This window comes from Platalea leucorodia, assembly GCF_965183815.1.
Source record: "Platalea leucorodia genome assembly, chromosome: W".
NCBI classification, from domain to species: domain Eukaryota; kingdom Metazoa; phylum Chordata; class Aves; order Pelecaniformes; family Threskiornithidae; genus Platalea; species Platalea leucorodia.
Window position 1 is genome coordinate 12906441 of NC_138859.1, and position 19656 is coordinate 12926096.

At 40.7% G+C, this 19656-nt stretch overlaps 1 pseudogene across 1 annotated transcript; it reads right to left on the reverse strand.

Moving 5' to 3' along the window:
* Positions 1 to 973: 973 nt before the first annotated feature.
* Positions 974 to 18929, reverse strand: LOC309601755 (betaine--homocysteine S-methyltransferase 1-like; annotated as a pseudogene). Its single transcript has 8 exons — positions 18891 to 18929; positions 14720 to 14852; positions 9809 to 9927; positions 7622 to 7813; positions 6877 to 7023; positions 5214 to 5396; positions 1455 to 1683; positions 974 to 1174 (listed from the first exon to the last, which is right to left on the reverse strand). The product of its transcript is annotated as a betaine--homocysteine S-methyltransferase 1-like (transcript).
* Between the last annotated feature and the right edge of the window lie 727 nt (positions 18930 to 19656).

Here is a 19656-nt window from a genome sequence, read left to right on the forward strand (position 1 = left end):
TCTCTAGACTGAATCAATCAGCTTAAACAGAATCATGGAATGTTTTACTACGCTTATATACAGGAGTTATATTTTAGGAAGCTTCAGTTTTAAATGCTATTTTGAGATAACCAAGTGTTTCAAGTGAGATATCCAGAAATCAGCTGGATCATTTGAAAATTACAGTGGTTTACTGGAGATACGTTATTCTGTTTGAGCTCTCATGATTTAAGGTGTGAAGATAATACAATACTATTCCATCATATTACTTTTAATTTATTTGACTTTTCAAAATTTCAGAATAATCTCTTAACCGTTTTAGTCTCCAGAGAAGTAAATCTTGTGTACATGGTACCCTGAGACAAAAACAGTGAGTTATTTACCTGTCATTTTTCTTTCCTAAAAGTTCTCTGAACCTTTCTCCTGCATGTAAGAAATTCCTGCAAGAGCTCATTCTCATTTTCCTTATCTTTTGATTCCATTTATAAGATGCATTTTTCTAGTTTACTTTTATTCTCTTGAAGTCAAGAAAGTGGCTACAGATAACTGTGTGTCTGAAGCATTGGCAGCTTGTGTGTCCCTGAAGTAGCCTTCAACAAATCCTGAGGAAATTCCTACATAATCCCAAACTGAAAACAGACTCAGGAGTGGAAGTCCATGGATACTGTATTTATAGATGGCTTTTTCTCTTTTCACAGGTGAGTTGAGTCAATTATTACTTTCCACGTATTTCTGTGTCTACCCAGTTGATGGCACCTAGCTAACAAGAAGCTCAGTTGTTATGAGAATCCAAAACTCCTTCTGACTGTGTCTTCTCTAAACTATTCGTCCAGAGAAAGATTTTATTATCAGTTTGACATATTAATCTGTAATCACATTATTTTTGCATTTTGTCTCTTTCATTAGATGTTAACTGATAAATCAACGGGGCACTCATCTTCACAGATTTTTCTTGTGAAGCATGAGATGGTCTGTAGATAAATCATTCTAACATTTAGACAACTGCAGTGGATTGGAACAACTGTTTCCGAAAGAGCTCTTTCAGCTGTTGTTCACTTGTTGCTTCTTTCTGTTGCATCAGCTCTCTGGTTCCTTTGGTTACCCCCCCCCCCCCCAGCCATCTGGCTTTGAGACTGAAGGACAATATGGCCTGCCTGAAGCAGGCCTCAGATTCTCCCAGTATTCTCTTCTTGCCCTAAAGAAAGAAAAGGAAATATTACAAAACTTTCATTACTTTCACATTAATTCAGACCAAATGTTCATTTTGAAGAGGGATGAGAATTTTTGTAGCTCTCCTACTGCCCCTTTGCCCCTTTTACTGCTCCCAGATCAAATTTAATTCTTCAAAATTATTAACACAGAATGTTTACGGTTATATTTAGACCTCCATATTGGTTAAGCTAGTCTGCTGCATGGACCAATGTAAGCCTTTATAAGGAGGGTGCTGGTGTGCTTTCCAGTTCAGATATACATACCTTGCTCTGACCCAGGGTTTGGTATGCATGCTCAGGTTATTGCCCCAGCTGCCATGTTTCTCAGAAGCTTCTCGCAAAAATCCTCTTTCAGGAGCCAGCTCCTCAGCTATTGCTCGGATGTGATATGGCTCAAATCCACAGCAGCCTCCAATGAAATGAATTCCTAAATCATAGGCCTTTCTTGCATATTTTTGAACATCCCATCTAGTTACAATTCTTGGCTCCAGACCTGCAAAGACATTCATATCTTAAATTTTCACCATGCTCCAGTTCACCGCATTTTTTTGTAAGAAATCACATTATTGAGACACTTGCACACTATTTGCAAAACTGGTTGTAGATGTAGATGTTTGAGCTGTCTGAGCTAGAATTAATAATGCAAACTTTCAGGAGTCTAGCTTTTAGATTCTGTTATGCTTTGCTGAGCTATGCTTGTTGTAAGCTGCTTTGGCTTTGAAAAACAGCACCTAATATCTTCTGAGACTGATCAAGCCCTAAGTCACATGCTTGCCATTCTGCCAGAGTTCTTAGCTGAAGTACTGGAGCACTTTCAATGTTATGCCCACAAGTCCAAAGAGTTCTTAATGAACAATCAATATCTGGGAAATCTGATTACAGTACTCTAATCTGTGAAAGGAGAAGGTATCATCAGCCTACCTGCAACAGGAATAAGCCTGCTTGTTATTCCTCAGGAATGCTTACTACACTTTTTTCCATGACCAGCTAATGGCAGGCAGTTGTTTCGCTGACAGCTGGGATCTGTAGCTATTTCTTAGCCCATCCCTTACTTAGTTATAAGCCCATCCATAAGCAGTTTGCTGCCTCAAGCCACTTCCTTGTGGAAAGTTCTGTGTGTAGATGACTTAGGATGGCTAAGATGCAACCTTTCTTTTGAACCCCTCTTCGTGTTGCAGGTTGTGGTAAGCAGAGCGGAGGGACGCCAGAGCTGAGAGGAAAGACGTGTGGAAGGAAAGGAACAGAAAGTGAGAAGAACAAGGAAAAGCACACCTGAAAGGGAAGGAGGCACAGGAGTTGCAGAACTGGAAAGAAAAGACCAGGGACTGGAGAAGAAACTTGAAGGAATAAAAATACAGGAATAAAGGAATAAAAATCCTCCCACTTCTTTATGCACATCTGCAGGAGATGAATCAGCTTGGTTATGAGGAGAGTGCAGCATGATGTCTGGGCACTGAACATTCCTCTAGGCAAAGAAGCCGTGGTGAGGTAGTAAGGTTCCAGCACCACAGCAGAAGTAGGATTCTTCTTCCTACATCCTGTCCCAGAAATGCCTAATATGCAAGAAGGTGATGCAAAGCAGATCTGCTCAAAGTCCAGTGAGTAGTTAAAGAGACAGAGTCAGAAAATAAAAAACAGAAGGGAAAAAAATGAAATGGTCTTAAACAGAAAATTATTGGTCTCAGAGGGAAAGACTGGACAACGGAAAAATAGATGGTCTAATATCAGAAGGAAAACCAGATTAAGCTATCTTAGAAAGCTGTTTAAATAAAAGTTTGTGTACAGTCCTGCAGATGTGAGAGAAAGCATCAGAAGCATCAATTCATGATTTCCTTGTCTCTCATATATCATTAAAAAGCTAATGCAAAATTGATACAAAACGATCAACAGTAAGAATGCAGCATCTTGCACTCAATTTATACCCGTATAAGCAACTAAACTCCAGGAGAACAGTATAGGGTGTTTCCCTGTCTTCTCCGTCACCCACCCTGTCACAATCAGTCCTTGTGTTTCAGGAGCATAAGGACAGCACCAACCTAACAGCTCTGAAGAAACATGGATAGACTCCGCCATAAGAACTGGCCACACATGGTGAAACATGGTGATTGAAAACAAGCAGTATGCTACGAAAAGAAGTTGCCACATAGATCACGTTTTGTGGGGTTTTCTTCCCCCCTCCCAAAAATGACTAACATTCTATTTTCCGTGCCTGTCAATGTACAGTATTTTTCTTGGCTTTATTCAGAATTAAATATCTCTAGCTTAACAGTTTATGTTATCATTTACAGTAAAAAGATATTGAAATTTTCATCAACTTCTGATGAGAAGATTGTAATGTGCGCCTAGATTTAGCCCCTCTGTACGTCTACTCTTGAGATAACTGGGTATGCTTTGACTGACCAGGACTTTTCTGTCTAAAACATTGTCCTTGCTTAACTGGTGACATTTGAGAGCAATTGCAGTAACACAGAAGGGAAAACACAGAAAACTGGAAAAAGTTCTAAAGATAAATAAATACTGCTGGTATCTAGATGCTGGAGTTTGCCAATACAACATAGCCAATGCTTTTCTAGAAACTGAGATCTTGTTGGCCTGTACAGAGGTTATGTACACTTCAAATACCTAAATGCCTCTTTGTGCATATTGCCTTCCACAAAAAGCAGAGTCAACTGGGTCAGTTTAACAATGATTTACCAAACTACTTCTCTGCCATCAAGTGATCAGTTGCTCCTTCTGGGTAGTGCAAACATTCACAGAACCAGGCTTCTCCAATTGACTCATGAAATTTCTGAAAACTGACATCTCATACAGTTTGCTTATAACATACAAACCAAGAACCATAACAAACCAAAGAGTGAATCCTTCAATTAACTTGATTACTTACTGCATCTGTTCTATCATTTTTGCTTGCAATCAGAGGAGTTATACGAAGGAATGAATAGGATAAATGAGTTCCTGACACTTTTAAACATCCCAGAGTATTTTCAGAACCCAGACATGTTGTTATTATCTAATGAATGCCTCAGGCTCATGCTTTATTCTTTTTCCTTCATTTACGTAGAGAGGACTTTTAAAATAAAATATCTTCCTGAAAATCACATCCATATCTTTTTTTTTTTTTCCTAAAAATTCAAGTTTCAGTTGTTTTAATACCTTATTTTATAGGCTGATCTTGAAAAGAAGAATGTATGATATCTGAAAATGAAGGCATTTTTCTAATCAATTTTAAAATGTTTAGGCTGCTTTTTTCCTCTTATCTTAAGAGGATGTGACCTTCTACATCCCAGGTGGGAATAAGCCCTAAATACACAAGCCTTATATACACATAAAGTGGCTGAATCTTTCGGTCTTTTGGGTAGAATTTCTGCTGAGCATAAGAGTGATGAATCCATCTCCAAACTGCTAATCCATTTGTAAGCAACATCAAAGAACATATTCCCTCTTCTGCTTTCTCTCTAATCTCACTTATCTTAGACAGTTACACTTGCAAGACTGAACCATTATGAGTGCAAGAATCATGCACCTATACTAATGATCCAGCTCCGCATATGCATTATACATTAAATCCCTATGCAGGTAAACATTATAGGGCTCATGGGCTAGACGTCACAACCGAGAATGCTGGGGAGCTCCAGTCCAAAGGCATTTAAAGTCTGGGTTGTTTTTAGTGTATTTGCTCTTGTTAATTTCTTTGGACTATTTTACAGCTGTCCTGAACAAGGTTCTATAGCACAAGAAAAAAAAAAACAACATTTTTTTTTAATTGATTTAGGTTGTGGCACTTTAACTGTTTTCATCATAATTTCACTTTCAGTCACATGCTGTGATACTGCTGAAATACTCTCATTATCTGGATGATCTTTAACCCAATCCATCTATGCAGAATGCCAGACAGGATAATTGAGACTGATCCTATTGTACAGGAGGATGCCTTGCAGTTTCAGCTTTGCTAAAAGCTAGGGGAAAAAAAGGAACAGACAGTAAATAAATTAAAAAAAAAAAAAAAAGATACCCTTGTCTTACCAAAGGGAAATTCTGGAAGGTCAATAAATCCTTGCTTCCCACAATCAGGTGTATGGAAAGCAAGTGGTTGGGACATCAGGTGAGCTTTCAGTTTAGCAGCGTGCAAGCCCTCTTTCATCAGTCTCACAGTTTCCAGGGAGGTATCTGGGTCAAAATGGCAGTTGACTCCAACAATAGAAGCACCTAGGAGGAGGAAAATAAATAAGTTCAAGTCACATCTCCCTAGGAAGTGGGAGGTGAAAGTTCTTAGCCACAGCACTCCATAAGCAGAGCAGTCCATCTGTACACCAGCACTATGAACACAAGCGTCCTGGTTTCAGCTGGGATAGAGCTAATTTCCTTCCTAGTAGCTGGCATAGTGCTGTGTTTTGGATTTAGGATGAGAATAATGTTGATAACACACTGATGTTTTAGTTGCTGCTAAGTAGTGCTTACACTAGTCAAGGACTTTTCAGCTTCCCATGCTCTGCCAGGTGCACAAGAAGCTGGGAAGGGGCACAGCCAGGACAGCTGACCCACACTGGCCAAAGGGCTATTCCGTACCATATGACGTCATGCTCAGTATATAAGCTGGGGGAGTTGGCCGGGGGGCAGGGATCGCTGCTCGGGGACAGGCTGGGCATTGGTCAGCAGGTGGTGAGCAATTGCATTGTGCATCACTTGTTTTGTATATTCTTTTATGATGATGATGATGATGATGATGATGATGATGATGATGATTTTCTCTTCCTGCTGTCCTATTAAACTGTCTTTATCTCAACCCACAGGTTTTACTTTTTTTTTCAATTCTCTCCCCCATCCCACCAGGAAGGGGAGGAGGGTGAGCGAGTGACTGTGTGGTGCTTAGTTGCCGACTGAGGTTAAACCACGACAACAAGGTAGTTGGATTAGAGCCAGCCTCAACTCTCCTGAGGCTGATCATTCCATTTACATCTCAGTTGCACTCTTTACCTTCCTGATGAGGAATCACATCTCCCACCCTCATGCAGTTGCTTTTCTCATCAGTGCTCAATCAGTGAAGACTGATTATGTACAGCCACATATACAAATAGCTAACAGGTTCCTAACACAGGTTCTGCCTTTGGATTTCAACTCTTAACTCCAAAGGAAAAGAGTAGTTCAGAACAGATATAATAAAACCCCTGTATGGTCGGTCCATCATGCCCCTGATTAATTCCTTCTGCCCTTCCCTTTGTCCTGCAGAAAACACAGCATTTGATAGGCAATAAGATTAATTTTTTCATTCTCTTATTCTCTCATCCTGGATTTGAACTGTGCTCCACACATTTCTAAAAACATGAGCAGAGAATCAAAGGCGGCTTTGGATTCTGCTTATGTTTCATAATCCTGAGCCCAGAATTTGGGGCTGGGTCTGTAATCAACTTTGAATAGTTTTAGGATTTTGTTCTACTCAGTATCAGCTGCCTGTGGCTATTGCTCCCAATACCATCCTGGTTAATAAGGATTTTATAGCTGCATTTTCATACTTTTTTTTACAGGACTGCTCTAGTAAAGTACACATAGAAACTCTTCCACAGGCTCAAAACTTTCATCAAGTATAATTGGGAAGCTATCTACTTGAGATACACATCCATTTATCTCAATGATTAAGGACTTAACTTTGTTCCATACTTTTAAAGTGCAGATTAAAACAGATTCTTACCAGCCTTTACCAGTCGGACAGCACATTGTCCGGGGGGCACGCCATGCATGTCTCCTTCTGGACAATGCACATTGTAGCTGCAACTGGCTTCCTAGATTCTTTTAGGACTTCAACAGCCCAGACAGCTTCTTCAACATGTTCAAAATACTGAAAGAAATTAAAAGTGGACTACTTTCGTTTCTTGGAGATGAAACATAAACACATTAATCCAGACCCCAAATTCACCAGCAATACAATGACTTGATTCTTTTCTGATTTACACTAACAGAATTCAGTTGAGTTCACTGACCACACAGTTAAAAAAGGATTTTAAAAAGTCAGAAGGAAAACTAAATCCAAAATAAAAAGATACTCATGTTTCAGAATAAGAATGCCCATACAGGGGGTTAATCAGGGATTTATCCCTGAAGAACTATTTTCATCTAGAAAAGTCACCATGGGTTGGTTACTTACGGAGTACAGGAGGAAACAGGAACTAATCAAGATCACATTAATCTATCCTCTTTGTACTGGTACAGAATTTGACTTGACTGAGATGATAGAAATTTAGGGTTCAAGGTCCTATTCTAGGACGCTTGCAGATACTGCTGTGCATTTAGAAAACATCTGATTCTACTGGAATAAAAGTATAACAGAAAATTTTAAAGAAGGAAGCAATATATACTTGTATTCCCTAAAGTAGACTAGACATCTTAAAGTTAACACACTGTGCCAGCTGAAGGCATGTACTTTTTTACAGATTTACCTCTGCAATTAGGAAGTCAACATTCTTCTTCATAAAGCCATCTAGTTGCTTTCGAAAGGCTGCTTTAACCTCTGCTTTATCCTTGCAGCTTAAGTATGATGGTGTTTGACTGAGTCCTCCAGCCACTAAAGCATCACCTTCATTAGCCACTTCTCTTGCAATGTCACAAGCAGCTTCATTCACTTTCTGGCACTATATGAATATAGATTACATCATTTTTACCTGGTCAGAGATATGCATGTAATTTCAGAGCACAAAAAGGACAAAAGACTTCTTCATATTCATTTATAATTTAAATGTATTTTTCTATAATATTGATTAGGAAGATCAGCATTTTTCAAAAAAATAACAAACATTAAGAAACAGATTTCTTGCAACTTATAAGTTATCATATTATCAAACACTAATACAAAAACATATTACCTTTAATACATCTTACACAAATAGTCTATAAAAAAGCAAATATTTGGTGTGAAGCAGAATTTTTTTTTCCTCTTAGAAAATAAGTTAGTTAGTTACACTTAAGTGTCTGCTTCTATTCTGAGATTTTGTGGATGGAAAAAAAGAGTAGTAATTTCAATTGATTTTTCATTCTGTTTCTTAATGTATTATTTTAGTATTTTGATAATTTTCAAAATTTAAGCTATGATATGATATAGAGTCATTTAAGGCACTTTTAAAAGGATGTCATTAATTACCTGATGTTAAAGTTACCAATTTAAGAATAGCAAAGGGAAACTTATCACTATATATGATTAATTAATCACCTAGACTGAAAGACACATTCCCTGTATACCCAAACCAGGATGACTAGAACAGCTTGTGAAAGAGGTTAAGCTGGGAAAAAAAGATTTTTGGAAAAGAATCATTATTTGGGATAGATAACAAGGACTGATTAGAGCAGGTTTCTTTGTGGCCCATGGGCTACTTAGAATCTACATAGGTTTCTCTCAGCTGAAGTTTTCCATGGCTGCCTCAAAACATCCAGATGATTTTTAAGGCTATTGCTGACAGAGTGTCTTCCATTTGCACTTCTGCTCAGGTACGTGTTTGGGAACACCAGGAGCTGGAGCCATAAACCAGTTAGAGCCTGGAGGAAACTGCTTCTAGAACTGGCAGCAAATCAAGCTTGAAAGTTTTGCTGCAATGCATTCCAGTTTCCAGTTGCTTTCCCAACCCCTCTTATCATTTTTCGTTGCAGCATGGCTAGTTCCAGAGGCACTATGTTTCTGGGATATCACTTCAGACATTTCGATGTTGCATCTATTGAATGTAAAGGTACAGCATTTCAGATAAATTTGGTCATATGACATTTTAATGTCTTAACCTCTTAATTAAGCCTCAAGTGTTTCCCTAGTGTCCAGATTGCTCTAGTTTCTGACTTGGGATATCTTCACATAAATATATTCCTTCCTCTCTGCGCCCTGGAGAATCTTCTCTATTTTCCAGAGGCTGAAATAATAGACAATAGGACCAAAGGGGAAAAGATCAGAGAAAACACCCAACGACAAATCTTCTAGTCTCAAAGGAACTATCTAGAAATGTTTGTGCCAGAAGTCCCAGTGGAGATGGGGCCTGCATCTAGTGAAGGCACCCAACATCCTACAACTCCTCTGTGTAGGGGGTAAGAAAACACCAACACAGTACTTCTGTTACTGTACCAGATTACCCTTACACATGAGAAGGGGAATACTGACCACAGTGTATACCTTGGATTTTTTAGTTGATATTTTATTGAAGACATGGTCCTAAAAAAACATTCAGTTCTTATTAGCAAGTCATTATTCTCCAGGATTCTTCACCATTTTTGCAGTTGATTTGTTTCTCTGGATGCTAAAGCATTTCTTTTTTTACAATTGATTTTGCTCTCTGTGCATTTAGTCCTCCCTATACTTTGTATGAAAACTCCAGTAAACTATCTCCTCAGATGGGAAAAATAAGATGTGGGCATCCTTTTTCCTCTCTTCATCTTTGCCCCATTTTGTTATTTTTTTTTTTTTCTTTCCCCTTTAACCTTGTCTTTCTTACTATTCCAAATTCTGAAATTGCACCATCTCATTCTTTGGTCCTCAAATATAACCAAAACTGTTATGACAAACTGTGAAAATACTTGATAATTCTTTCTATTAAACCTTTTGAAATGAATACACTTATTTCATATCTCCATCAAAATAGTATTTTACTCACACTTATTTCCTCAGCTACATAATTGCCCCTGTTCTCTAGTTTGTCCTCACTGGCATAAAATGTGAATGCCTGCAGAACATTGGATCCAGCTCTGAGGAATTCCCGGTGAAGCTGACAAACTGCAAAGAATTAAAAGAGACAAAGAAGAGATGTTTGGTACAGTTATTACTATTATTATCCCAAAACTAAATGTTTATTGAATTAATGTTACTGTAAAAGAAGTGATACTGTGTTTACTAGAAGAGCCATTATGAGGGAGTAGAAGCAGTACCCCAGTCTGTGTAGAATTCCTTTCTTCCCACTCTTAGAACATTAGGTAGAAAACTTCCTTCTTAGTTATTCTCTGCTAAGAATGACTGAAGATTTCTATATTTAGTTCATCAGTAGATTCAGATGCTCACGTACCCAAGAGTCGGGCCACTGAAGAACATCAAAACAACCAGCAGGTGGATCGGGCTGCTAAGATTGAAGTGGCTCAGGTGGATCTGGACTGGCAACATGAGGGTGGATTGTTTATAGCTCGGTGGGCCCATGACACCTCAGGCCATCAAGGAAGAGATGCAACAGACAAATGGGCTCGCGATCGAGGGCTGGACCTGACCATGGACGCTATTGCACAGGTTATCCATGAATGCGAAACATGCACTGCAATGTGTACCTCAAGGGGATTTGATTTTGGGTGAAAATAGCCAATGAACTGAATGGTATGATGTTAATTGCTATATAATACTGTATGTCATCACTTCTATGGTGGCTATATGCTATATCAACAGAATCACAGTAAGAATCACCCAGATTAATGAAGAATGAACTTTGATGGAACCGAGCAAAGTGCAGCGGTGATAGAACCATAACTGGCTTCAGCATGCAACAACCCAACACCACACACCATCTCTCCTGCCCTATAGGACTGTTATGAGAGATGAAGCCCAAAGTCATGGACCGAATGAACTCAACGGACATTTTAGAGGGATGGCCCATGGACTAAGGGAATGATATCTGTGTGTACATATCAAAAGACTGGAAAAGTGGTGGTGATTAATTGGAATGTATTGGAAAGGATAGGACCTGGGCATGACATAGATGGTATAGAATAAGGGGTGGATACTGTCCTGGTTTCAGCTGGGATAGAGCTAATTTTCTTCCTAGTAGCTGGCATAGTGCTGTGTTTTGGATTTAGGATGAGAATAATGTTGATAACACACTGATGTTTTAGTTGCTGCTAAGTAGGGCTTACACTAGTCAAGGACTTTTCAGCTTCCCATGCTCTGCCAGGTGCACAAGAAGCTGGGAGGGGGCACAGCCAGGACAGCTGACCCACACTGGCCAAAGGGCTATTCCGTACCATATGATGTCATGCTCAGTATATAAACTGGGGAGAGTTGGCCGGGGGGCAGGGATCGCTGCTCGGGGACTGGCTGGGCATGGGTCAGTGGGTGGTGAGCAGTTGCATCATGCATTACTTGCTTTAATAATAATATTATTATTACTACTATTTTATTTCAGTTATTAAACTGTTCTTATCTCAACCCATGAGTTTTCTCACTTCCACTCTTCCGATTCTCTCCCCCACCCCATCAGGGAGAAGGGAGGGAGCGAGCAGCTGTGTGGTTCTTAGTTGGTGGCTGGGGCTAAACCACAACAACCCACAAAACAATAATTATAATAATTTCTAGAACACTACTTATCATGTAAAACAGAGTTAAAACGCTCAACAGCTTATAGCAAATACAGGAATAATTTATTCCCTAGATATTGTATAGAGACATGAGAACACTGCAGTTTCTATGGCAGATGTTTGGAAAAGCTTTCCTGAAGTCTTGGTTCATCATACCTCATTGTCTACAGACAATCTGTGTCATTAGGGAAACATGTTAATGTGTCACGAGAATAAAATTACTGCCTTCAGCTACAACAAACACAGCATTCTATGCCAGAGAGGCTCAAACGGTAGTCTGAGTTGCTAGAGTCAATCTGCACACACAGCAGCACATCTGCTTTCAGTGAAGGAACAGTGTGGTGTCCCTTGCTTTTCTCTACTAGTACCAGTATTTCATTTCTAATTACAGCCTTGGGTAACCACACTGTGATTTAACACAGCAGTCACAAAGAACTATCCAGGAACATAGATTCTAGCAGAGCTACAATTCAAAGAGTCCCTGGAATTTGCCTGAACTATCGGGATCAAATTTCAGTTTTACAGCCTTTACACAGTCAAAACATTCCTAGTGCAGAGAGTATTCTTTTTCCTACATCATTAAAACAGGCTACTGAGCCCAACTAAAAGGACTGTCTCTGTATGTTTCTAGTGTTCTGTAGTTTGTTTTTCTATTCGCCCCCATGAAAAATCATTGATGAACACTAGTCAGGAAATGTGAAAAGGAAAAAATAATCTACAAATATTTTCACAAATGCTTTATGACATTTCCATAATAAACTAGATTTATTTACCCCCATGGTTAGTGCTCTTTAAATATGGTTCCTGCATTCCTAGAAGAATGTTTGGGATTTGTGTGAATAAGGATGGAGACATTGGTAGGCAAATGAAACATAATCTAACACGTATGAATAAGGAACTTTATATCCCAAACTATCAGGTATGTGAACAGCAGACTCTTGAATGGGTCTGCATTTGGAGGGAAAGAATAGCATTATAAGTAAAGTATCAGCCTGAATCTCATTCAATCCCAGGCAAATCATTTTTACCACTAGAATACACTTAGTATTATCAAGCCCACAGTAGTCTGCATGATGCTATCAAAAACCCAAACCACTCTAATTTACTTCTTGTGTGACTTCTAGCATGTTACTGAAGCTATGTTTTCTTCCACTATTTGAGAAATGAGGTAACAGCCACATATGAGGCTAAACAATTATTAAATTTGATGCATTTTAGGAGTCAGACATACAACACTGAGTTTTCATTTCAATCTACCATGAGTTGGACATTTCACAAAAGACACAGACTTAAGCTAACAGCAGATGGGGGCAGTAAGTGCATATGCATATTGCTCAGTACAGAGCAGTAGCTCAGATACCTGATCTGGCTCAGAAGAAATATTTAGATCTCATTTCTAAACTTGTCAGTCTGGCAAAACTTCTCCTCCCTTGTAACGGAGATAATGGCCTTCAACTCACTTTTTTTTTTTTTTTCTTTCTTTTTTTTTTTTTTCCCCTCCATCATTCCTTGCTGCAATCTCAGAACCTCCCTCATTCCTTACAAAGACAAGAAGGGCCGGTAGTTGTATGGTTTTTTACACCAGCTGGCTCAGACAGTTGGTCCTTCTGTTCTTTACACCTGCTTTCAAAATAACATGACCCTTGAGCATGCAGGAGCAAAGAGCAATAACAGAGGGGAGGCAGCACACTGCACTGAAAGAAATGAACACATTTCCAGTTAAGGGTGTATTTATAAATAGCCTACAAAGGGCTTATAAAAGTGTTATGTTACAGACATGAGCAATATGTTCTAGCAAATCAGTAGGGGGCTAACCTATGACTACTGATCACTTGTTTAAAACAAATCTGTGTGCCAATTTAGCCTATTTAAGCCATCTGCAACTGCCTCTATGTAAGGTAATGTCTTGCATTCCCCATGGACCGAGACCTACACTTCCTGAGAAGGCATGTGGAGAGGGTCAAAGACTTTTGTGGTACAAAAGAAATAAGCAAAGGGGAAACAAAGAGCATGGTATAAGCGCTACGATTTGTAAGATGGAATGCGCAGGGGCAGAAAAAGGTACAGGTGGAGAGAAAGAGAGAGGTGATAGGATGTATTTTTGGGAGATGAGGTTCAACAAATTAGGTCATCACCCTTTAAACCTTTGCTGGAGCACTGCATTATCTAAGGCTGTCCATGACCCTAAGTTAGGCATGCTACACAAAGTAACACTTGAAGGCTGAGAAGGATTAGGGGAAAAAATAGGTAAGGTGTACAAAGCAATGTAATAGAGAGGGCTAAGATCTCTATTTCTCCTTCTCCTCTTCTTCCTTCTTCCCCCTTTATAGAGGAAAAAGACTAATTTGGAAGGACATACACTTAAGACAGAACAAAGAAAATTTTTTTCCCAGGACATTCTGAATTAGCTTGTGGGATTAACTGCACATGATATTACTAGGGCAAATGCTTTATTGTAATGAAGCATACATAAATAGATAATAGCACCTGCTTTTGCACTATTTATGCTAAACACTATAATCTTTATGCTGTAAGGCATAGAATGATTGCTCATTTTGCCCCCCTCCACTGTAGACAGTCACTCCATTAAATGGGATAGGCAGAAGTTGAGTTAACACCCTTGGCACAGCAACTGATGCAATTTTATTGCAATTCTTAGGTTCTTATGAGGTTTATCAATCCTCATTTCACAGTGGAGCCAGATACATTAAATACTCCTCTTCCATTCCATTGTTTATTAAAAGCTGCCGTTTTCCTGAAGGAATTAATAAACAAACTGTATTCATTTATAATGGTCAGAACACAACAAAACAGATAGTTAACTGCAGAATTTTTTGTCACAAGATGTTGTGAAGGATAAACTTGATATCAGCTCAAGGACAGACTGGACATGTCCATGAGAGAGAAATCACTGAATGTTATTAAATACAAAGATACCATATCTGTGTCAAAAAGTCCCTGGGTTACAAATTACTGAAGACTGGGAAAGCATTCTGGAGAGGTATCACTGTATGTTTGCACTACTCATATTCTTTCCCAACCAACTGCTTTTGACCAGTGTTAGAGCAAGAATAAGGGGTACGATGATTAGGGGGTCTATAGATTCTTAGACTATTCTTAACAGTGTGTAATTCTACATTGTCAAGCAACCCACTACAAGTTCCTATATATTTATTATTTATCCAACCATGTTTACCTTCACTATAGAATCACCATTTCCCAGTAAAACTGACCTGCTTCTGGGTGTTCTACCGTTGCTTCGGGAGTCCAAGGCCTAGCTTTTACATACCCCCTCTTTTCAAGAGCAAAGACGAATCCTCCATCTCCAATCACAAATTCTCCAGCATCTAAACGCTCTAGAATACCCTGCAGAAAGCAGGAAGAAAGGTTAATAATTACAGTTCTTCAGTTTTGTGGGCTTCCTTTGTTGACATTTCCTGTATTTGCAAAGCAGATATAATTATTTGTGGGCTACCAGAAACATCTTTGCCATAATAATAAGAAGTAATCCATTTCCTTCTTGAAATTCTCTTTAAAGAATAGTAGGTGATCTGTTTTACAACATAAGGCGTTAATATATGCATATATATTACATAAGACTTTTAATTATTCAGTTTATTGTATTCCAGAGATATAGTCCCCAGAACTAGAAGTCAATGGTCTAATTCCATTCCTATGAAAGTAAAACACAGTCTCAAATTCTCCTGTAAAATATATGTGAAACTTTTTAAAATGAAACACTAGTATCACTGACCTCTTCATTAGCTCATTTGCTCTTTAGCTACAAATGCCATCATGACAGAGCCTCAGCACAAGTAGCTTGTGACACAAGATGGCACAACAAGCATCAAAAAAAGTAAGCATGTAACATTTTCCTAGCAAATAAGACACATCTCAGAATGCTGGCCTCCATTTTCTGACAGACTTTTCACTGGCCTGGGTTTCCTTACCTTGACTTACAAAATGAAAGAAAATCCTGCTTCTTTTGCACAGCCCAGAAATGTTTTAAGATGCCAAATTACAAACCTTACAGCACCCTGTGATTAACCTTGCTTCTGCCTTGAACTCTACACTAACACAAGGAAAGTGGTAATTATTTTTTTTTGTAAAATGAAAAACATGAATACAAAATATATTGATTGCACCTAATACATATTATTTTTTGTATTCCTTTCATTGCTTCATTGGATTGTTCAAATTTTCAAAAAAGTACCTTGCTGTTATACTAAATAGTACTAAATTCTGCCAGTAGATTACAAACATAATTCTATTTGACTTTAAAAAGTGGATTAATGCAGACCCATTACATTAACAAAGGTAGTGGGTACAGAAAAAGATTTTAAAAAATCAAAGGTAAGACTGAAATTGCTGTCCATAGTTATCTTTTCCTGATGGCCTACTAGCGTTTCAGTAGATGAAATTTGAGGGAGTAGGGGAAAAAAAAGCACCTTGCGGACATAGAGTTGAGTGTGTTTTTTTGTGTTGAGAGGAAGGGTTTTTTAACAATTAGCCTCCAACCTTTAGTAGATTATCTTTCTTGATAATTTCTCCTTCATTCATTCAATTATCTCACACCATACATCCAGGAAAGAAAAACACTTATAACATCTCAGCACTGCCCTTTAGGCAGCATGAGAGTATGCCTTTCCAACAAGAAGGTGCACTGTGCCAACTATGCCAGTTCCAGTACCAAGCATAGCAGTGTAAGGCTACTTGGAGGCCACAAAGCCTGGCTGAGAGGGTCGGCGTTTTTGGCCCAGGCACTGACATAGCAGCAAGGTGATGGGGCTTCTCTGCACAGTGTTGCTGTGCAGATATATGAGCTAGGCCAAGTGTTGGCTTGCAGATGTCTGCATCACATTCCATTGCACATTCTGGACTTTCCAAAATATTGACGTAATTAACTTTACAACGTTAAGAAAAAGTGCAAGCTTTTATCTTTATTTCAGCAGGACCAGGGCAAAACTCAATCTACAATACTCAGTCTCCAAAACTCAGTAATTTTCAATAAGTCTACAAGTCGTGCCTGTCTATTAGGGCAATTCTGTTGTAAGTGTAAATGTCAGGAGGCTTTGTAAAGATTGTGTTTGCAATTAACTAATTTGCAGTTGTAACAGAATGCCTCAAATGGGGCCAGAGAAAGGCACCCAAGGGATCACTGGTTGAGTCCCTGCTTCCTCTGCCTGCCAAGGAATCTTTTACAGACAGAGCCTGCTTCAGAAGTTTAATATGCAGAGAACAGGAGTGCAGAGGGGAAAACAAAAAAAAAAAATCTTAAATGTATAAGCAACCTCAGTTGTTGCTTGTTAACTGAAGATTACATTACAATAGATACATGTTGACACAATATATAGATATATTTAAATGCACTACAATCAACAGGTTTTTTTTTTCAAGTCCCTTCTAGGATTTAACAGCAGTTTCCCTTCACAGTTCTAGCTTTTTTAAACTGCACTTTAAAATAATCTTCACTTTTGACACACAGAAGCAACATAAGCCATGACTGAATAGATTGTGGTATCTTAATATATAATATATTGTGATATATTAAACCTAGCATCAGGGCATCTAATAGCAGGTGACATAACTATAAAGCACAAAGTGCTTAAACTTACTTTGTCAGTTCAGATTGGCTCAAAATGGAAATAACTTTTTTGCAGACTTTATTATAGGTCTGATATCATCTCTTCACACCATTTTTACTTTATCTATACTGGATAAAATACCATTGGTTCAAACAGCATATAGCTAGCATGAGTTCAGCATCAACATTGTTTTGTTCTGCCCCAGAGAACTACAACTGTGTGCTCATGCCCAATCCAGATCAAAATTGTACTGTCAAGTGATCCAGTAGTACACAGATCTGGTATTAAATAACAAGAAATAGTATCTGTAAAAAGCTAACCAGGGCTTTTTTGAGCCATCTTTTCACTGCTTCACTTTTGCTACCATGAACAAAGTTGCACCACAGTCCATACATCTATCCACGGAAGGAGTGCAAATGACTGTATGAAGATATTCCCCCAACCAACTTTAAGAATGTAACCGAACCATATAAGTGAAAAGCCTGCTTGGTCTACCTATATCCTATCTTTCCATCGGTGGAGAGAAAAAAAGCATCTCAAAATAACTATTCAGATCTTAAGTGAGCCCTCAAGAAAGGCTTATCTCTGTCCATTGCCTGTAGGAGAACCTAGGGCAATTGCCTTCTGCTAGGTGTCTGAAGTTAGGTGGCATGTGCCAAAAAATAAGCAGCAGAACAAATACCTCCTCACCTCCTTCCTTTATAACTGAGCTACCTGAAAGGCATAGAGTTCATAGACTTCTTCCCATATCCTTCTGTTCTCTTACTCTAGACTTATATGCTACATATAAAACCAAATAAAAACAGTTCTGAGTAAGAAGTGTCCAGTGTCCTACTAATAATACTGTCCTTCCAAACAGAAGGTAGAATACATGATTCCACTGACCCTCCCAAGCAGCACTGCAGGGTAGCAGTACTGGTATATGTCAGAGAGTCTGATTTAGATATTGCTCAAATGTTTATCTTGATGGCCAGAATGGCTGATGCCTGAATAACCTTTTATACTGGCTTATTTCTTTAGCTAAATGAGAGTGCGAAGGGCATGCATATATTGGAGACTGCGCTCCTATTACAAACACTGTTGGTATTCAGTCATATAAATAAAGGGAAGAGCAATTTGGGGCTTTTAGAGTTGTCAGGACGCTGGAGACAGGAATCCCATCCAATGAAGGTTTATGCTTACAATATTTACAATTTTAATGTGTTGTGAGCACTGCTTAGTTTGCATATCAAATAATATTAAGCAAAATGGTTTTGAACTTTGGTGGCTTCAATCTATGTGTTGAGAGAAATCAAGATTCTGTGAGCTGTTACAGCATTAAGTTGAATCTAATCTATCTATCTCATAACAGTGTCCAAATGTCTTTAATGGTTTGATGCTGAATAGGTATAGTTATTATTACGTCTTTACTTTAGCTTTTCACAATATGCCCTTACCCGCAGAAATACCGAGTACCTTACTTGGAGGTTAAGTGCGGTTTGCGGGTTGTGCCAGTTTTGCAGCAGCTCCCCAGGAAAGCCTCCGGGCAGGACCCCGAGGGGGCGGGAGAGGCGGCCGGGTACAGCGGAGCCCCAGCCCGACCCAGAGTCGAGCTCTGCCCTGTGCCGCTGGGAAGCTCCCGCCGCTCCCCGCCTGCGCGCCTCGCAGCACCGGCGCGAGGCTGCCTCTGCCCTACCGCGTGGTCCCGCTAGGGCAGCGCCCGCACCGCGGCAGGGGCACCCCTCCCAGCGCCCGCCGCTGCCCCCACGCCGGACAGGGGAACGGGCCCGCCGAGAGCAGGGGACCGGGGCCGAGCAGGGGAGGGAGGTGGGGGAATTATCCTTTTGCCCTGTTTCGTGGTCTTCCTGATCGGCAGCATTTTCCTCGCCAAAGGACGCTGGCTACCTGAGACTACCCAGACGACTCGGCACGAAGCAGAAGATAACCCGAGCGCTCAGCCCGCACTTTTATAACGCGGGGAGGAGGCGGGCCGCGGTGAGCAGCGCTGCGAGCGACACCCCCGGCCGGCCCGGCCCCTGCCTCCGCGGGGCGCCCTGGCACGGCCCGGGACTGACCCGCCCCCTCCCGCCACCGCCCCCGCCTGGCTCGGGGACGAGCACTGGGGGTGGGGATCGGGAGGCGCCCGGTAGCTCCTCCGGGCTGCCCCCTCGGCCAAGGGGCTGGCCAGCGCTCTCCATCCCTGCTGCGGGCGGGCTGCGCGCGGGATGAGCGCGGTGCTGCGGAGAGCCCTGCGACGGCTGCGACCTCCCGCCGCGGCGGCCGGCCCGACCCCCCCCCCGCCGCCGCCGCGGCTGCCCTGCGGCCCCTCGGCGGCGGCGCGGGCACGCGCGGGCCGGGCCGGGCTGGGCGCGGGGGCGGTGAGGAGCTCCGGGCGGGATGCGGTGGGGAGGCGCTGGCAGAGGAGCTGTTAACGGTCACGGCTCTCAGCGCGTGGCCTCCGCGCGGGCGGTGCTGCCCCAGGGCGCGGCCCCAGAAGTGTAAAGCTATCTGGCGGGGGGCGGGGGGGGGAAGGTAAGGGGAATACAGCTCCTTCTGCCGGCCTGCAGTGCTCCACCAGGTGCCGGTCAGGGTCACCGGGCCGCGAA